At 52.5% G+C, this 19,892-nt stretch overlaps 1 protein-coding gene across 2 annotated transcripts in view; it reads right to left on the bottom strand.

Moving 5' to 3' along the window:
- LOC125954830 (protein rhomboid) overlaps window positions 1-19,892 on the bottom strand; it is a 62,999-nt gene that overhangs the window by 26,709 nt on the left and 16,398 nt on the right. The window contains exon 1 of one of the 2 annotated variants that reach the window (XM_049685464.1): window positions 11,332-12,565. The exons of the other annotated variant lie outside the window; for it this stretch is intronic. The gene's annotated coding sequence lies outside the window, so the exon portion shown is untranslated. Of the gene's footprint in view, window positions 1-11,331; window positions 12,566-19,892 lie in introns of those variants that run through there. 2 annotated transcript variants of the gene reach the window in all.

The following is a 19,892-nucleotide window of genomic DNA, read 5'->3' as shown; positions in this document are numbered from 1 at the left end:
AACTGGAGGTCTAGCAAGGCGCGCGCACACACACACACAGCAGCAGCAGACGGAGACCATGTCCTGTGGCACGCAGAATGTATTTCTTAATTAGCACCTACACCGCGCGCAACTTCACGATTTGAAAAAATCGCATTTTACCTCTTTTATCTCAATTCCAGAACACTGGAGGCTGGTGCTCCAGGCACAAGCGGCCTTCTACCCTCCCCGGCCCCCACCCCATTTGCTCAGTTATCAACTCTCATCGATCGCGTGGAGTGGAGACCACCCCGGATCACGCGGTAGCGCGGAGCGTCATCAGCACGTGAATGTCCCCATTGGCGAGCAGAGGAGTACGTACACACACACTCTCCACCATAGGGACCCCATCCATGACCATCACTGCTCCCCTCTCGCCGCTTGTTGTTGTTGTGTGCCTGTGTGTCTGTGTGTCTGATATCCCTAGTGACCACTCGGCTCTTCTGCAGCATGTGCCGGTCGGTCGGTCGGTCGGTCCCGGCGTATTGGCTCTTGCTGCAGCTGTTGCGCGCGAGTCGCGGTCTTCAGGGAAATCAGGTTTTGGGCCGGGACCCCCTCCCTTCATCAGTGTGTGTTGTGGTGTGCGAACGCGGACCTCACCGGACGATCCTCCCCCCGCTCTTGTGTGGCATGCAACAGCACCAGCAGCAGCAGCAGACATCAACATTCCACAACCTGCGCCCGCCATCCGCACCATTCCGCTCTACTACTACTCCGCGCACCTCGTCCGCCATTCTTACATCATTCTCGGCAGTTCTCTCGTGTCCAGTTTGTGTGTGTGTGTGTGTGTGTGTGTCCAGCCAGGGAATGTAATGGGCTCCTCCAAGCCTCTCTCTCTCGCTCTCTCTCTCGTCGGTGATGCTGAGATGGTGGTCTGGCGCGCGATTCGCGAGATTCGTATCACGAGGCAGATGCAGCCGCAGCAACAACAGCAGATGCAACGAAGCGCGAGCACAACAACTGGCCGCGAAATGCCCTCCACGCTTCGCACATATTTACTTTGGGTGGGCCAATGTGGTCCCCGGTCCCCACCACCAACACCGCGCGCCAGTTACCATCTCCCGGGCCATACCATGTGTAAAACCGGATACTTTGGTCTTCTCTCCCCCTGGTCAGGCCCAATTACTACTCGGCAGCGCGTGTCAGGTGAAAGTGATCGTCCGCTGGGGTGTGTGTGTGTGTGTGCGCTCGGTCAAGAATTGAATATGGCGAGCACGTGGAGCACGAGAACAGGTCGATTTCTACAAATTGGATAAGGTAGCTACTATAACAGGCCCCAAAGACGCTCAGCTCAGGGTTCGCGTCGAGGAAGTTTATTTTTATCCTCCATCCCATCCCGCACACCCGCGCCAGGTACGTGTGCGCCGATGTTAGATTGGACTGGGGACAACAGCAGATCGGGGGGGCTGAGAGCCCGTGGACCACCACCACCACCAGATCCACGACAGATAGTAACCAGACACACTCTCCTAGAGCTCCTCTCTGGCGTGTTCTTGGTCATGGAAGCCCGGTACCCGGAGCACTTACTTGGCTAGGCGTCTAGGTCTAGTGTGATCAAGGATCATCATCATCATCAGCGGTCATTGACTACCCCCACACACACACACACACACGACAGGCAGAGAGAGAGATGTTTGTGTTTATAAGATTCACACTTTGGCCTCACTGGAAGTGATCGCACACATACATACTGGCCTCGCACGCCCGCCCGCTCGCCCACCGGACCGCTCATTAGTGAAGACTTTGTTTAAAATAAACAATTTATGATAAACTCACGTCCCACTCGCCCCCACGAAAAAAAAAAACATAGAAATCGAAAAGGTGTGAAGTCGGGTTCACTTCTCTATAAACTTCTACAACTTATCTGTCCACCGCTCTAGACTTCTCCCGACTTCTACAAGGTGTGTGGTGTACAGGGAATGATGAGAATTCCGACAAATTAAACGAGTTCCAACTTTCACACCGAATTCGCTCCGGGGTCCAGAGCACCACCACCACCGCACACCGCGGAGAGCCCTCTATTGTGGTTGGTTGGTTGTGCGGTGTGTAGATCAAGCGCCTTCGCTGCGCTCGGGCCGGCAGTACATCAAAAGCGCCCCTCCTGCGCATTCGAACGGACCCCTTCGATTGGTTCCGGTTATCAGCGCCGAGAACAACACCGCAGCGTGGTGGTGCAGCTTCTGGGAATCCTCCTGTGTCTGCTCACACACACACACAACCTGTTACCAGGGCAGCAGCGCCCGAGCGCTACCGAGCGGATCATAGAGATATCGGGGATGCTGGAAGGCACTTCCCCCCCCGGATGGGGACACAACGGGGCTTTCGCCAGCTTCGCCGTGGTCTTATTTTGGGGGGAGCGCGATCGTAATGATCGCTTACTTTTAACGCGCGAGCGCGCGCGCGTCCGTCTTTGCTATTTAAGAATGATGTATTGTTTTACAGCGATCGATGATCTCGCGCACTACACATCCCATCCCACCACCTACGGGATCATGATGATGATGATGATGGTGATGAAGACGATGCTATGGAGCACTACTTCCGCTCTCACGAAAAGAGCCAGCTGCACAAACAGAGTGAAAACAATCAATCCCGGAAAAAACACACAAACGCGGACATGGCTGGCATGCTGGCTGGTTGGCTGGTGGTTCTGGGGCTAGGCGGCTTTTCGACACCCCATACGTCGGGGGTCTCTCGTGGCTTGCTAATCAGGAGCCCGCCCCATCCGACGGCCCCCCCAACCGCCGGCGAGGAGGAGGATTTGATTAAGAAAAGGAAATTAAAGATGATGGCCACCGGGCGATGATGATTGGGGCGCGCGCGTGATTGAAGATGCCAGGAGCAGCAGCAGCAGCAGCAGCAGCTACACTCGGAATGATGCTAAAAACATGCCAAATATGATTTGGAACACACATTCACCACCACCGGCAGAGAGGTGTCTAAATATAACCTCGAGCTCGCAGCTTAATTGCCATCGCGAATGGCCACGCGTGTAATTATCCTCGTTCTTGCTGCTGCTGCCTGCTGCCGCCGGCAAGAAAAGCTTCCCTCTCACCGGTTTCCGAGGCCTTTCCCCCCCCCCCCTCCCCTGCGGATCGATCGATCGCTCCACTGGTCCGGATACTCCGGAGTAGGAACGATGCGCCGCTGAAGCGCCATATTCCCCGCACCGGTCGGTCGTCGTGTAGAATGCTGCTTTGTTCGCTCTTCGCTCGTTCTGTCGATCGATCGATCGATCTAATGAGCTGCAAAGGGGAAGCCAGAAACTAGATAACCCCCCGTCGTCGTGCGGGGCCAGGTAGCCGCCAGGCGGCGACGAGCCACTCACTTTCCATCTTACAACCTTCGCCATCCATCCATCGATCCATCGATCGATCGATCGGTCGCCGATGCTTCCGTGTTGCTACAATACCGCGTTGCAAGGAGAGCATTCCGAAATTGGGCTTCTAGATCGAGACCACGCGGCGCATTAGACACGATCGAGAGTAAGGATCGAGCAGTGGTCCGATCGACCTGAACGTGGCGCGCGTTGCGTGGTTCTCACGCGACTTCAAGCGAAACAACAAACAGCAGCCGCCGACAGAAGGGTCCGCGGCGGTCAGGCGATCGTGTATTGTCTTTCAGGTTACCGTTTTTTTTTTCGAAGTCACCCCCACCCCCCTGCTGCCCCATCGGTAGGGGATGATCTTTACGAAAATTGATTTAATTAATCGATTGATCATGGTGTAAATCTAATTCCACGCTTCACACTAAACCTTGGAACCCGTAAACCTAAGGGGACGTCGTCGTAAAGGCGCAACAGAAGCAGCGATAGATGATGAGGGTGAGGAAAGGAGGATGGAAAATCCGAATTCTTTCCGAAACCATTTTTACCGTTCGAAAACCGATTCTCCGATCATGTCGCAGCACAACGATCATGATGATGATCGCAAAGCCAACCAACAAAACCATCCCCCGTTGAATCCGCGAGACCGAAACAGAGAAAGAGAGAGGGCGGCACCGCCCCCCCTCCTTTATGCACCAGAAAATTGTCTCAATTATGCCCGGTCGATATGGTTGGAGAGAGATCGGATGGAGCAATACAACGGGAGCCGCAGCATCGGTAAAGCGAAAGAAGAAGCGAGCATAATATGCGCGAAGGAAGGAGCGCGCGCCCGATTGACCCCGATTCTTGGAGCAGTCGGAGTCGAACCGCGATGGTACGAACGCATCAAACTTTTGCAGCAAAGTAAGTAAACATAAGGAGCGAAGAAGCAGAAGAAGAAGTTTGTTTATTGTAGCAGAAAAGACCACCCCGGGAGTTGCTGCGGGACGCACAGCATCCAACCAGTGTGTCATCTTCTTCGTCGGAGTCGCACTCCGAAGATGCGCAAAACAAGAAGTCACCTCACAATGTGTCTCGGGCCTCCAAAAAGTTGTCTTAAACTCCGTCCGCCATACGTAGCGAGGTGTGTGTTGTGGTCATGGCGACGATGACGACGATGAGTCATCCCGGTCTCCTCCATCTCTGCGGGGAGCGGGAAGGGATCTCGAAGCGCGGACCGTTGATCATCCGTTGGCGTTACTACTCCGCCTTCCTTCGCCCACAACACGACGGGCGCAATCGCCCGCGTGCTTACTTTCATTCATTTATTTATTTATTTACGTCACCTCTGCACCTCCGCCACCGCCACCGCCGGCAGGAGCAGCAGCAGCAGCAGCAGGAGACCAGACCAGTCGGCTGTCTGGTCGGGTCTTGAGGAGTCTGAGCGCTTGTTGGGACTTCTGGATGCCCTTGCACCCCTCCCCATAATGTGTGTGTGTGTCTCGCGAGCAGTTGAACGACATCCTATGTAGGACGTGAACATGGAGCGGAAACACCACGCCACACAACAGGAAAGAAGGTAGGTTAGGTCCATCGAAACGACGCCAACGACGACAACGACTGACAACTAATGAACGTACGTACACTCTTCAACCTCTCGCCAACAATAAGCGCCACCAATGGTTGGTTATGGTGTGGCGATGAAAGCAATGCCGGGAAGGGACGGGACACAGGAACAGGAAGTTCATGTCAGAGACGTCCACCACCCACACACACCAGCACCAAATGCCAGCAAAAAAGCAACCGTCAATAATTAATCTGACTTTGTTTTCCATCATCATCATCGTCATCGTCTCTCTTCCGGATGCACCACAATGCACCGAGTGAACTGCACACGCACAGACGCACGCACGCACGCCCGGCACGGCACGCCGTGGTATTGTGTGTGAGAACTGAGCAAAGTAGTGTGAACGATAATGGACGCGATCACGATTAGCATCGATCATCGCACCAGCACCACCCCCCCTTTCCACCAACCAACCAACCAATTCACAATGCAAAAAAGTGCATTCACGCTGCCGCGTGCAACAATACTGCATGCAAACACACACACACACACACACACACCACACCGGTAGACACGAATGCACACCAAATGGAGTGCTGTTTTGCATAAAGTGCAACGGATTGGAACGGTGGCTGTCTGTGTGTGTGTGTGTGTGTATATGTCATCATCACCGCGGGGGCGTAGGTAGGCATGAACTGCTGTGAACTGGAGCAAACTGGACCTCATAACGGGTTTAGAAGGCGCACCACCCGCCTCCCCCGGCGCTGCTTCCCCCCCTTTTTTTCGGGGGTTCCAACACCAGCGACCACCCCCCCTCCCCCTTCCCGAAAAGTGCAGCCAACCGTGCATTAATCTGTGCGCGAGCATTAGAGGGAGGATGAGCGCGTGCGTTGCGCTGCTGTGTTTTCAAACTCTTCTGTTTCAAAATGAGCTTCAAAACGGGCATTTCGCGTTTTCACCACTCCTCCGTTGCTCCACTCCGGGGGGACGCGATGCGAGCGTTCGCGCGCCAACCAACCAGGCAGCCAGCTAGAGCTCTCGCACGCAGAGGAAATGCATTTTAATGAAACAACAGCCACGAGAGAGGGTAGAGAAGAGGCAAAGGGAGTGATAGTCGAGAGTGAATCAGAGCGCAAAGAGAGGGTAGCTCAGCTCGCTGGCTCGCTGGCGGCCACTTGGAGTTGAATGGAAGGCAGCGAGCGAGCGGGCGACACGCTTAATCCGTGAGGCGCGCCGCCGCTTAACTAACTTTCTCACTTTACGATAGACACGACGAGAGGGGGGGTTATAGACACGAGACCAACACCACCGGAAGGTGGAGGATGTATGTCACAGAGAGAGACACACTTCTGGAGGCGTTCTAGTTGGGCATGTTGTTGCTGCTGCGCTGGTCCTGCCAACGAATTGTTGCGCCAGCTCTGAAGGTCACAGACCGTCTAACGGTACGACTGAATGGTGACACACACACACGCACGCACGCCAGTACCATGTATGGAGGGGCAGAGATGAATGACTAACGATCGACTGGCGGCCGATCGGTCGGTCTACCGGTGTTACCGGGGATCTCCTCTCAAGGAGGCACGCGCGCGCACGTCAAGACTCGCTTCGTGCGGTGCCTCACCTCTCCATTCATAGAAAAGCTCCCCCACCCACCCGGTGATGGGGGATGAAAAATGGACAAACCATTTACGCGGCCGTCGAAGGTGAGATGATGGCCGTCGGCGGCGCTCCAGCCAGCCAGCCAGCCAGCACTAGACCACACACACACGCGCGGCACACGTTCTACGAGATGGATTGATTGAGTGATTGAAAGCTCACCACCTCCCACCCCGGTGGGGGGCGGAGGGCACGCCCCGAGGAAGAACGAGGATGAGGAGGGGAGGGGAGGGGCGTAACGAAATCAACGCGCCCTAAAGACCTCCACCAGCAGCGCCCAGAAGATCAAGATCGAACACACCTAGGGTGGTGGTATCGAATATCATCATCATCATCATCATCGCCATCGAGGTGAAAGAAAGTGGAGAAGAGAGCGGACCGCGGGGAAGGAGTAGAGGCCGCGCACAGTTTCGCTTTTCACCATCGAAGGGGGTTTAATAGGTTTTTGGGGAGAGAGATAGAGAGAGAGCGAATGAAAGAGAGAGATACGTGTTGGACTAGCATCCGCACGTCGATGATGATCATATGCCAGGGCTAGAGTGTGGTGATCATGAGATGACCAGGCATGTGTTGTTGCAGGCATTAGATAGAGTGAGTGAGAGAGATCGATCCCTTGGCGCTGGCTGAAGGCGCCACCAACACGATCATCGTCATCGACGATCGTTGCTGTAGGTCAAGAACGGAAAGGGAATTCCCATTCGATCGAGAGAGAGAGAGACCCCCCAAGGCCGGCCGTCCGGCCGGTGGTGTTGTGGTCTGCGTCACCACAAGTGAGTTGTCTAGTGACTAACCGGCACCTTGCACCGGACACGACACGACACGTCGCCGGCGATCTGCGCGCGAATGGAATGTGCAATGCGCACTCGGGAGGCGACAAAAGTGACGCAATTGGAATTTCTCACTCTCTCTCCCTCTCTCTTGGGCTCGTTGTTTGTGGAGCAGTGTACATTGGGGAAGGTCGATAAGACCGTGGCGTCAGCGGATGTTTCATAACGCGCCGCCAGGCCAGACCAGGTCCGGTCGGGCTTTTTGCAGTTTGTTTCAAGAGCGCCCCGGATCCAGCGCCCGCGTCGCGTCGCGTCTAGCCCCGATAAGAGTGAGTAATGAGCTGGCTGGCGAGCTATGAATTCGGAAGCCGGGACAGGTGAGCTCACTCACCTCTCGCCGACAACCGTTTCTTGTCTTATCGATGATCAATGGACAGCGGAGGTGGAATGGTATTGTCATGACGAAGGCAGTATCCGCCGTATGATTCACTTCTACAATGACGATTGAATCATACGTGGCAAACGCAGACTAATCATCCCTCCACCTCCTCCTCTCGAGTGGAGAGAGCGGCCATTACTAATTGTCTTACGTCGTATCTTAAGAGGAACTCCTCCGCCATGACTCCAGCCAACTGCACTAGACGCTAATTTATCGAAGTGAATTAATTTTACTATTCGCCAAACCTAATTGAACCCCTCATGTGTTCTCCTGGGTACTCCCCCGGGGAGTGGGGAGGGGGTAATGGCCACGCACTAAACGGACCCCTCTCGGTGGTGGTGGAGTTCCCAGCCAGACATGTGGCTCGGGGGTTGAAGGGCCATTGTGCGCCTCTAGTCTCCATCCTTGCCAGACATAATAGAGACGAGGGAAGAGAAATAAAATCACTTTATCACACCTGCCACCTCCCGCACCACCACACATGTGGCCTTCTGCAGCACACACACACTGCAGCCAGGGTGGAGGAGGGAAAGACCTCGCCAAATTGGAAAATTCTCGTGGGAACTAATGGTCACCGGTACCAGCTGCCAGGAAGAGGTGGCCTTCTACCACCCCCCACCCACCAAAGGGGGTGGGGTGGTAAAACATACAATAAAAAATGGGGCGCAAATCGACGGCGACGGCAGCAGTCAGTGGCGGTGGCTGTTGGATTCTCTTCTGGCAGCAACAGCACGCATGTCACTCACTTCTCTCTACTCTAAAGAGAGAGAGAGAGCGCGCGGGCACGGGCTGCAGCAACGTGTGCAGCGAACCGGAACCGCGTTCCGCGTGTCTGAGGTGGGGGGGGGGGGGGGGGTTGGTCGCGGTCGCCATGAGCTGTGCCCTTCCTTCCTTCCTTCCGTTCTGCACACTCCACCACCACACCACCACCATGATGTATGCTATTTCCTTTGGAGGAAAACTATCTGGCGAAGGTGGTTTGTGGTGCCGAGTTTTGCAACTCTCCCTCTCTCCCCTTTCCTCCCTTCCCCACGTCATATGCGGGGTGAGAAGAACCGGCACCGACTCCATAAACTTCATTTTTGGACCGAAATCCGGGTGGAGAATCGCATAAGAAACGGGAATCTGGGCCAAACCGCACCGTTTGTCGGAGTCGTCGGAGTCGTCGGAGTCGTCGTGCTCCAACAACAACTTTTCTTATGCAACTTGTGCTAAAGCGTCGTACGTGGTCGATCACAGAATGGCGCGCTCGATATGGCGTCGAAATTATATAACAACAAAAAAAAAGATTCTACCGTGACGACAACCATTGCATGTTGCTCCATGCCCCCCCTTGCCGGGTGGGGACACGTACACAGCGCGGATTGCGACAAAAATCGAAAAATCATGGCCATCCGGTTGGATTGTCTTCCTGTTTAGAGTGTCGCAAAAAGACGAAAAAAAGAATTCCTCACCTAACCCGAGGTGATGATAACACCGAGCATCGACCGTCCAGAACGCAACATAAACACCTGGTTTGTGCTGGCGCTCCCCGGGCGCTTCAATAAACACATTTCACTCTCCACACGCACTTCACACAGGCACACACACACACCTACAGCGCTAAAAGTGTGTGGTGTACGGTTTTCCGAATTTTTCCCACGGAAAAGGGCATTTTTTGCATCAAACTTTTGCAGGCCCACCAGCCAGTTGCGTGACCACGGTCGTGGCTGTGCGCCCGCCCCGCCATCGCTGCTGCTGCTGCTGTTTTGGGAGCGAAAAGCGAATTATCAAAATGAGGGGAAAAAACTTTCCCGTACACTAACGACGACCTCACGCGTACTGGCGCGGGGTGTTTATGGTCATGAAATGAAATTAAACATAAACCACCCCACCAGAAAAGGCGTATGTCCCATCATCCCGGGGTCACAACAGTCTCTGGCATGCCACTCATCGGTGGATTGCAAAACATGGAACCGATCTGTGTTATTGATCTGCCAAAAACCATGATGATGATGATGCAATTGATTCGGAGTGATCATTGTCGATCACCGATCACACACATCGAGAGACAGATAGAGAGAGAGAGAGAAAGGGGGGTGCTAATGCATTGTGTGTTGGTGTGTCTGTTGCACAATATGGACCCGGGGAGCGCCACATTTGATGCCGTTGGAAAAAAGGGAAATCACCACCATCTCTTCGCTGCACGATCGCGCGATCTTCAGCGAGGTGGAGATGGGGAGGGAAGGAAGGAAGGCGGCGCGAGGTGCGGAATACTTTCTCCACTTTTCCAACCCCCGAAAAAGGCCCCGTATTTTTCACACATCTTTTGAGGAATGGAGAGATTTTTCCACCGGTTTTTTGTGATCCGCTCGCTCCCAGTAGTGTGTGGTTTGTTTCCACAGTTTTCCCACCAACCAAGGTGGTGGTGACTCCCTCCGACCGACGATCACACTCTAGTCCAGAGATCCATCTCACGCGACGCGTCGCTGCCTCTCCAAATGCTTCCCCGGGACCGTCGCTTCCCTGCCAAGCAAACCAAACATGACACCTTTCCGGGAGGGGAGGGTAGGTGGGGGGAAAGGGGGTCGGGAGGCAGCCAAACGATTCGAGGGGCGGTTGGTTGGACAGAAAGAAAATGATGAGAAGACATCTTTCCAATGGAAATCTCCCACGGTGATTACACGGTGAGTGGCTGGATGGTGGAAGACACCACAAACCACGCAGCCGCCACCGCCGCAGCCACCGTCATCTCGCGAACGCGTCCCCGGAAGTGGCACACAAGACAGGGGGCACTCGATTCCGATTTTTTTCGTTTGGTTTTTGGAAAACTCCAAGAAGAACAATCCCCGGGAGCTAAAGGAGCTGTAGCGGCCCAATGCTGCAAACACAATGGAATCGGTGATCGGCAATGAAAAGTCTTTTTCCCCGGATTGCTATCTCCGAACTTTCATCGAAGATTAAGAGATGTCACTGACGCACCCGTCAGAAAGTATAGCAGCTTCGGTCAATTCCAGCTCCCCCCGGGTGGAAGACACTTGAATCAAATCAAGAAAATACCGGAAAGAAAACCTTACGCAACATCGCCTCCGGATTGAGATAGCGTATCATGGCATGCTTCTCCTCTTCGTCCCCTGCGAACCACACAATGCTCGAGCTGTGAGCTGAGTAATCTATCCAAGCAACCAACGCTCGGAAGAGGCTGAGTCATTAATTTACTTTTATTCCCCCTCCGGAATCCGGGATTGTCCGGAAGAGTCAGGTCAGGGGATTGCCCTCCCACCCACCCCCGAATTGTGGCCATAAATTTTTGCAGCTCGCCTGCTGCTCGGTACACGCTCTGCGCGTCGTATCCTGATCTCGCATAAATCCTGCCTCTTATGTTGTCCCCCTTCACACAGATGTCACCCGATGCGAGATGACCGGCCACGAAACTGGCAGCGATGCGAAAACTTTGCAGACATCGTCAACGCTGCCGCCACCGGCTAGACACCTACTACTGGAAGGAATCCTTGGCCCCCCGTGTAACAGAGCGCTCGGTCTCTGTGTGTGAAGGATATGGTGCGGAAGCAATACGCTGACAAACGATGCCGAAACTTACCCATCATGCTCTGGTTTTTGGTGTGGGAGTCTGGTGTACGGACGGACGGAGTTGGACGCGAATTTGTGACCGGAACCGAGCCCGTAACGAAAGCACTTCCTTCCGTTTTCCGATCCGATACACGGTCGACGACGGGGTATGTTGCTTGAAGGCTTCTTCCACCAAAAACCGGGAGAACAACTGGCACACAAGTATGCTCCTCACTTCGGATTTATGTTGCCCTCATGGGGCCTCACGCGCACTTCTCGTTACGTAAAAGACCGGACCGGGACGGGGACTGCACTTGTCACTTGCGCGTAACAGCCTACTACTTCTACTACTAGTACTCGGACTGCTGCTACTCGGACTACTCGGACCTCTTTAAGGACGAGCGCGAGCAACGTTGAGTTGACTTGTTTTTCTGCGAATATTACGCGGCACACCGGCACCAACAGCAGAGGCCACTTCGTCGCGCACAAAAGGATATAAACCAACCCGGCACACCACCACTACCACACCACCCGCAGCATTCGCGGTCGCCGCACGCACGGTGGATGCACAAATCGAACAAGAATCGAGGAAGACGGTCGAAGAAGTCGCCGTCTACACACAATTCCGTGGCCGACGGTCGTGGCCTTTTGTTACTTTATTATTATTATTTGTATTATTATTGGCTCGCTATCGTGGCGCGCCCTTTTGCCGGCCGTACCTCTTTCGCACTTCTTTCGTCGCGGCAGCGACCGAGAGGCCTCTTCACACAGCAGTGCGAGAGAGAGAGACACAAACACCACTAATTACCACTTCCACACCACTTGCAGGACTTTTGCGTTACCCGCAAAAATGGCACGCGCCGCCCGCTGGACCACGGTTGTGTGTTTGGATGCGATTCCTTGAAACGCGCCAGGGGACACGTGGTTCTCGGCAGACACAACACAGCACACAGGGGGCGAACACTAGCTCGCTCGCTCGCTCGCTTGATCGGACGATCGACACACCCGATGGGACGATTCAATTATCTGGAGCCGGACCGATGGTGCACCGGGCGAGGATAATCGGGTGAGCGGGCAAGGTTAAAGGGAGCCCACAAGTTAAACACACAAACACTCACACCTACCACGCGAGAACGCACAGAAACTGGGGTTACTTTTTTATTTGTTTCCTCGCAAAGGAATCCAGCGCTTAAACACATCGACTTCCAAAAAACCAGAACGCAAAAACTTCTTCTACTCTTGTGTGTCGACGGCCGGCGGTGGCGAGAATTCTGGCAGCACACCGGAGATCTCGTTATTGTTGAAAAGCGGCGGACGACGACGTGAACCCCAAGACAGCGCGATTTCGACTTCGGCGGCGACGCTCGACGCCATGCCGACGAGGTGGCGCACGCACGAGTTCCAAGAGCTTCATCTGTCTCTCGCTCTCTCCTTCACTCCTACCGGAGATATGCTCCTTGGTCGTTTGCGAAAGGGAGATGGAAGCGCCAAAGGGTTTCGACGAAATTTCCCGAACGGCCCAAGCGTACCCGAAGCCGAACCGAGGTGGCGAGTGAAGCACGTTACCGAGAATGTAGGCGGATGAAGGTAGGAATTGATTTTATGTTGATAAACTAATTAATTGATTATGATTTCTGAAGCCCAACGACGAGCCCTTTTGCATCTCGATCGCGAAAAGGGTTTACTAGAACATTAAACAATGTAAAGAAGGGTTAAGGGCGGTGGGCAGAGGATCAAATTGCGAGTGTGACCGGTGATGTTTCGATGGTTTTGTTTAGAATTCAGCTTGATATTCACACCGTTGCAAAATGAGGTGCATCTCTTCTACTCCCAATATCCCTTCTCTAAACCCTTCTACGCCAAATATTAAGATAAAAAGTTCAACAACAAAGTCGATAGAAATGTGAAATGTATTTGACGATACTGATTGTCCATAAGTTATCTGCAATAACCTGATAGAAGTTGCATAAATTCGTCGCATAATTTGTCTTCCATCCGATTCATTTCTCGTTGATCTTTTGAAATTGTTAACAATCATCGTCGTCATGAACAATTGTTCTGTTCAATACCCAACGATTCATCTGTTTCGTATTCCATCATTCGATTTATGCTCCGATTAAATGTCTATTGTATAGATACTACTACTACTATAGAGAGTTACAAAAGCCTTCAACAAGAATGCTCAACTTCCTCCTTCATCAGTTCATAATGGTTTTAATTTTACATTCAGCATAATCTCTTGTGAAGCATGTTTATTCTAATAATTCAATCAATACTCCAATCGAAGGCGGTCATCAGCCTCGTCTCGCTTGTTGATCCTCTGCCCACCGCCCTAAACCCTTCTTTACATTGTTTAATGTTCCCGTCAACCCTTTTCGCGATCGAGATGCAAAAGGGCTCGTCGTTGGGCTTCAGAAATCATAATCAATTAATTAGTTTATCAACATAAAATCAATTCCTACCTTCATCCGCCTACATTCTCGGTAACGTGCTTCACTCGCCACCTCGGTTCGGCTTCGGGTTCGCTTGGGCCGTTCGGGAAATTTCGTCGAAACCCTTTGGCCCTTCCATCTCCCTCTCGCAAACGACCAAGGAGCATATCTCCGGTAGGAGTGAAGGAGAGAGCGAGAGACAGATGAAGCTCTTGGAACTCGTGCGTGCGCCACCTCGTCGGCATGGCGTCGAGCGTCGCCGCCGAAGTCGAAATCGCGCTGTCTTGGGGTTCACGTCGTCGTCCGCCGCTTTTCAACAATAACGAGATCTCCGGTGTGCTGCCAGAATTCTCGCCACCGCCGGCCGTCGACACACAAGAGTAGAAGAAGTTTTTGCGTTCTGGTTTTTTGGAAGTCGAGGTGTTTAAGCGCTGGATTCCTTTTCGAAGAAACAAAAAAAAAAGGCTCTCCTGGGGTTCTGTGCGTTGTCGCGAGGTGGATCGAGACGATCAGAAGAACTCATTGCGAGAGAGAAAAAATGAGTAATTCATTCTCAAATTCAAAAAGGTTCATTTGAGTTTCTCATCTCAAAGCGCAAAACTCTCTCTCTCTCCGACTCTCTCTCTCTTCTTTTTTATGCTACGCAATGATCGAAGCATAACTCCGCCCCCACCGATACATACAGCAATCGTAGCTCGTTGCTTCGTGGAAGATGCGCATAATGGACACCAAGCACTTGTCGACATCGATTAACTATAAGATAAATTTAAGCGGCCTCACTGAGGATCATGACCATTGATCTTCGGCGAATGTGACTTGTTTAACGAAATGAAATTGTTCAACTACTTTCGCAATTGACGATCCAATCAGCCCATTTTCAGATCAAATCTATTTGACATCGATGCACACAGACACGACGACCGACCGCCTAATCCATTCCAAGACCCTAATGCCAATGGTCCAGATGACATTCGTTTTGTATGCTAAATATTTGGCCAGCTGAGGAAAGCATTAGCCACGAAAAATGGGAAGGAGAGGGGCCCGTTTCTTGGTCTGGAAGAATCCCAAACATCTTTCAGGCTTTACGAAACAATCAAGCTAAGCCGTTTAAGCAATTTTACGATCCCGGATTGCAAAACTGCATTTAACCAAATAAGGGATGATCGTGTTTGCACAAAACCACATCGCAGCCCCCCCCAGTCAATCAAGCGAGCATGACCGTTGCAAATGGGAACATTAGCATTCAGGGCACTGGACCGACCGATTATCGGACACACGGACGGACGGACGGACGGACAGACACACAGACACTCGACCTCCGCTAGGAATCTTGGAAGCAAAACCGAGTAAGGACCTAACAGACTGGTACCGAATTGGGAATACCGAAGTAACGAAGAAGACCATCGAAGAGACAGAAGATCATGATCACCGCCGGCCCAGGACGTCGTCCCGCCCGGCAATTGCCGTGGCAAAAACGTGACCAGGGCGGACAGGAGAGACCCTCTGGCCGCCGAGGTCCTCGATACGGATCAGTACATGTCAACACAATGGAGCGAACGGGAATAAGTCGTAACCTTAAACAAACACGTCCTGGGCGACTAATTGATTTACCTGGACCCCCTAAGGGCCATCCGACCGTGCACGCCCAAGAAAAGGGTCTCTTCTGGACGCCGAGAGCGGCACATTTGAAGCACGGAGCATCTTAAGGTTGCAAATGATTTTTTTTTCTTCGGGAAGCCATGTTTTCGATTTCAATGCCTCAGGTCCCTGGGAGTGTTGTTGGTAATTTTGTTGTGTTTGTTTCGCTCTTTGTTTATACTTTATTACTGGTCGACCGAGAAGTCTGGTATATTGTCCTGCGATCAGGTCCTTTTTTGGCACGGCAATTCGGCACGTCCGGAAGCGCACGGATTGAGGGAGCAGAAATGATAGGAAAATACGTTCACAAGGAGTAGAAGACACAAGTTACGCCATGACGGTGATGTCAAACAATGATACACACTATCATCGATCATCCTTGCAAAATGCGTCGTACGGACACTAAAATATGCGGACGAAAAAGGACATTTCGCAGCAGGACCGCACAGCAGCAAACAAACAACAACAAAAGAGGGCGGAAAACAAGGAATCCAGAGAACAAACTGCAACCGCACTCGCTCCTGGGAAGGTTGTTTTAGGACATTTGCCTCCGGTCAACCAGTTAGCCAGCCAGCCAGTGAGCCAGACCGACCTTGATCCTTGGGATCCGTGACGGCAGTCGGACGTGATGACAACAAAAAGGATTAGGCTACCCTTTTTCCTTTCTCACCCTATCCCCCCCTCCTGTCATCGTAGACGTGCTTTCGGAGGGATTTCTACAAACGATTGGCGGAGCACGTTTTGTTGGCCGCTCGGTGGTCGGTGGCTCGGTGCGTAAGATGAGCTTGATTTATGATAAAACTACGCTCCGAGAAAACTCTAAACAACGAAACCTCCGGGACCCTGGGTGCAAATGGCAAACATCCTGGGCGAAGGGAAAGAAAACATCCGCAAAACGATCCTCGGCAACAGCAGCAGCAGCAGCCAGTGCAGTGCGCTCCCGGCTACGGCTCATCTCATAATGCGATAAATTATCATAAATATTTGTGTGTATCTAGGCAAAGAAGTGAAGGTAGCGAAGGAGTGAGAGTGGATGGAGGAACGGGGGGGAGAAGAAAAAGGACGTAGCGTAGCGATCCCACGCTCTATTGTTTCCCACCGCACTGCTCACAGGATCTTCGACGGGCAAATGCATTTCTCCCAAATTGTCGAGGCTCATTAGAGGAGCCTGGAGCTAGTTATCCACTTTCCGGACCGGAGGTTGCCTTTACGCTGTTGCGCCTCATCTCCTTTGCCGGTGTGCCTGATCCTTCCCAAACACTTGCGTCTAATTGTAGCCACTACGTCGATAATGACTTCAATGCTTCACACCCATCGTGATCGTTCAAAGCCTTGAGGGCCACGAACGCCACGAACTCCACTTGAGACTTGTGCACCGCAACGAAAGTAGTTTTTTGTTTCATAAGCCACCAATAGGTGTAAAGCATGGACAAGGCTAGAGGGAACTAATGCTGATTACCCTTTTACACGATCATTACTCGACGATGGACAAATGCGATCAGGCCCCAAAAAATGTATCAAGTTACGCGGTACAATTCGATAATTAGCGAAAAGATCAGACGCGCTCTCCAATTGAACCGTGCAGTTCCCGGGTTCTAGGAAAAGCTTTCAGAAGATCCTCTTAGCCTTTGTTAGTGGATTGACATCACTTTGGGTGAGAGAGAAGAGCGAGAGAGGATCGGAACGTGTTTCACAAACAATGTACATTCATATTCGACCCAACCCTCGAGCACAACCAACCTTTTTATTCGTTGCTGGTGCTCCCGGACGATGGTCGAGCGGTGCATTCTGCATTCTTGCACTGCGCACTCATGTGCGCTCTTCGTGTGCAAGCATGCACGAGGGTGCGTGTACAGCCAGCAGACCTGGTCCCATTTAATTATCCCCCCCCCCTCCCGTTTTCCAGTGTGGCAATTATGCTAGAATATCATTAAAAATGATCTGCACAATCAACGGATGATGATCTGCCTCGCAAATGCAAATCGGGGCGCGGTCGGCAGTGGCAGCGGCACCGGCAGCAGATAGCGATCGTGTCCCGCGAGTAATTAAAGTTAATCACGGTCTGGCACTCCTAAATGGCACTTGCACCCCCGTAATGATACGATTCATGCAAATGGATTGCAAACAATGTGCATAACCGATCTCCACAATCTGCTGCCCATGCTGCCCATGCTGATGATGATGATGATGATGATGATGGTGATGCTGGACACCTTCCGCGAGAGAGTCCGAGAGAATGTTTTGCTGGGCTGAATGATTGATGACATCGAATGCAGCAGCCGGCTGCAGCGTGCAACTGTTGCAAACAACATAACGTCCATCAGGTCAGTGGCCATTCTAGTTCAGTGTTGCCCCAATGAAGGAGGCCCAGAACCGGGGAGGGGGGCCTCACAATCTGGTGGTCGTGCATCGCGGATGGTTTGGGTAAATTTTGAAAAATCACTTTTTGACTAGAAAACCGGCACCGAAGGCCACGGTGCTACGACGGTGGCCATTAGTTTCAATTACGGTGCGGCTGGGGCCACACGTAACCAAATCACGTCACTGCTGCTGATGGCTCAATCATCATCCAGCGCCGGGCCTTTTTTCAGTGCTGCTGGTAGGCCGCTGTTTGTGAGCTAATTTTCCTTCCCCCATCCCCTTCGAAAATCATCCCCCATTTTTCCACGGAACTACGCGCGCAGTAATTGGCTCGTAATGGTGCGTGGATGGATGCACCCTAGCCGCGACACCACCACCACCGCTGGGGCGAGAAGAGGAAAATTTCGAGCCAGAAAAACCTTCGCCATTTGCGCGCCGTTAAGTGAGGGTCAATCGAACCGCCGTGTTGGCGGTGTTCTACATTCCAGCACGCGGTGCTCAGTGGTCACTGATGTGTGTATGTGTAACCCACATCATTTCGACCAATCGATCTGGCCACGTGGCGTGTGCGCACTGGTTTGGCAAAAATCGTCCCTTTCGATCACCACGATCATCACCAGCACCAGCACCAGCAACACCGGAGTGAGTCACTGACACGGCGAACGGTTAATTGGAGGTCATTTATAATGATTAATTTTCGACATTTCTCAGATTTCTCTCGCGCGCGCGCGCACGAGGTTAATGGTGTCTCATTTTCGACATTCCCAGGCTCCCAGGCTCGCGTCCTGCTGCTGGTGGCAGTCCGCTGCCCGGTGCCCGGTGCCCTCTTGGCCGCGAGGGGTGGATCAGATTGCACTTTGAGGTGCGTCCACTAAGGCGCAACTCCGTTCGTTCGTTCCGTCATAAATATTGAGACTTCTTCTCGCGTTTCTACTACTGTTGCTGCTGCTGCTGCTGTTGCTGATTACTATACGATACGCTTACGAATGATGATCATCCCCGTGAGCCCTGTTGTTGGTCGCTTGTCGCGTTGCTGCCGGTGCTGCAACAATAAAGACATAAAACCGTGGGAGGAATGCCTGGGTTTGGGGGTTGGAATCCGTCAAATTGGGATGATTCCGCGCGCGGTGCAATCTTTGGAAAAATGTGCAATTAAAATGAGCGTTTTTTTTTCCTGGAATGTGGAGCAGGTTCGTGTGGGCTTCTCCTAGACGCCAGCAAATGATCTTGAGATCCCCCGCGAGTATCCAAAACAGTAGAGTTCTATCAGTGGCAAAGTATCTTTAAAGACCCGAGGCTCCCCCTTCCTCTGCCGTGGTCTCGGATATGCCCATCGCATGTGGCAACCGCTGATGCATACCCGTTTCTCCAACAGACCATATCCAATTAGAGCCAAGTACCTCGATGAGCTCGACGCGCTGCTTGCGCCCTCACTTCACTTCATAATCCATCGATGATCCTTCCGATTAGTTGTGGCAACCATGGTCGTCGTCGTCGTCGTCGTCGTCGTTGACCACAGCAAGCGCCACAGGGACGGTAGCATGCTGGCTGGTGCAATAAAGCCGGTGGCCGGCGGCCACCATTCCGCATTTCTTTCCCTCCTCGACCACGTGTTCTTTCGCAACATAAGCCCATAAATTGCTTATGGCTTATACCTTTTTGACGGGGCTTGGACTTGGTGCTCGCGATACGTTACCTCGTCACACCTGGATGCGAGCCATAAACTGTCCACCAAACCGACCCCTCCGTGGTAGTTCCGTTGACCATTTATGCTCGAAACAGACGCTGAACAGTCAGCGGAGACATCAAACAATGCCGCGATGAGAACCACGGGTGGCAGCAACGTGCGTGGGGGAGAGGAGTGAACTCCTAGAACTTAGAACGATGGCTTATTAAGTCAATAATGCTTATTAATCTAACGTTCATAAAAGATGACTTCGACGCTTTTTGGATGCGGAGCAGTTCAAGCGGTCGGTTGGGTGGTCAGTGTTTTTTGGTCAAGGGTTTGGTGTTGTTGCGGCCTTATTAACCATTTTCTGTTTTCACCTCGTACAATCGACCGGCGTGGGAGAAGGTGGCGAAAGGGGGGAGAGTTTGGCGGTTGTTTTCCGTTTCTCACAGTTGAGTTGGTAAATCTCAAAACGCCCGGCCCCGTAACTGG

This window comes from Anopheles darlingi, chromosome 3 (genome assembly GCF_943734745.1).
Source record: "Anopheles darlingi chromosome 3, idAnoDarlMG_H_01, whole genome shotgun sequence".
NCBI classification, from domain to species: Eukaryota; Metazoa; Arthropoda; class Insecta; order Diptera; family Culicidae; genus Anopheles; species Anopheles darlingi.
Note: the sequence above shows the minus strand (reverse complement) of the source record. Positions and strands in the feature narration are given on the sequence as shown.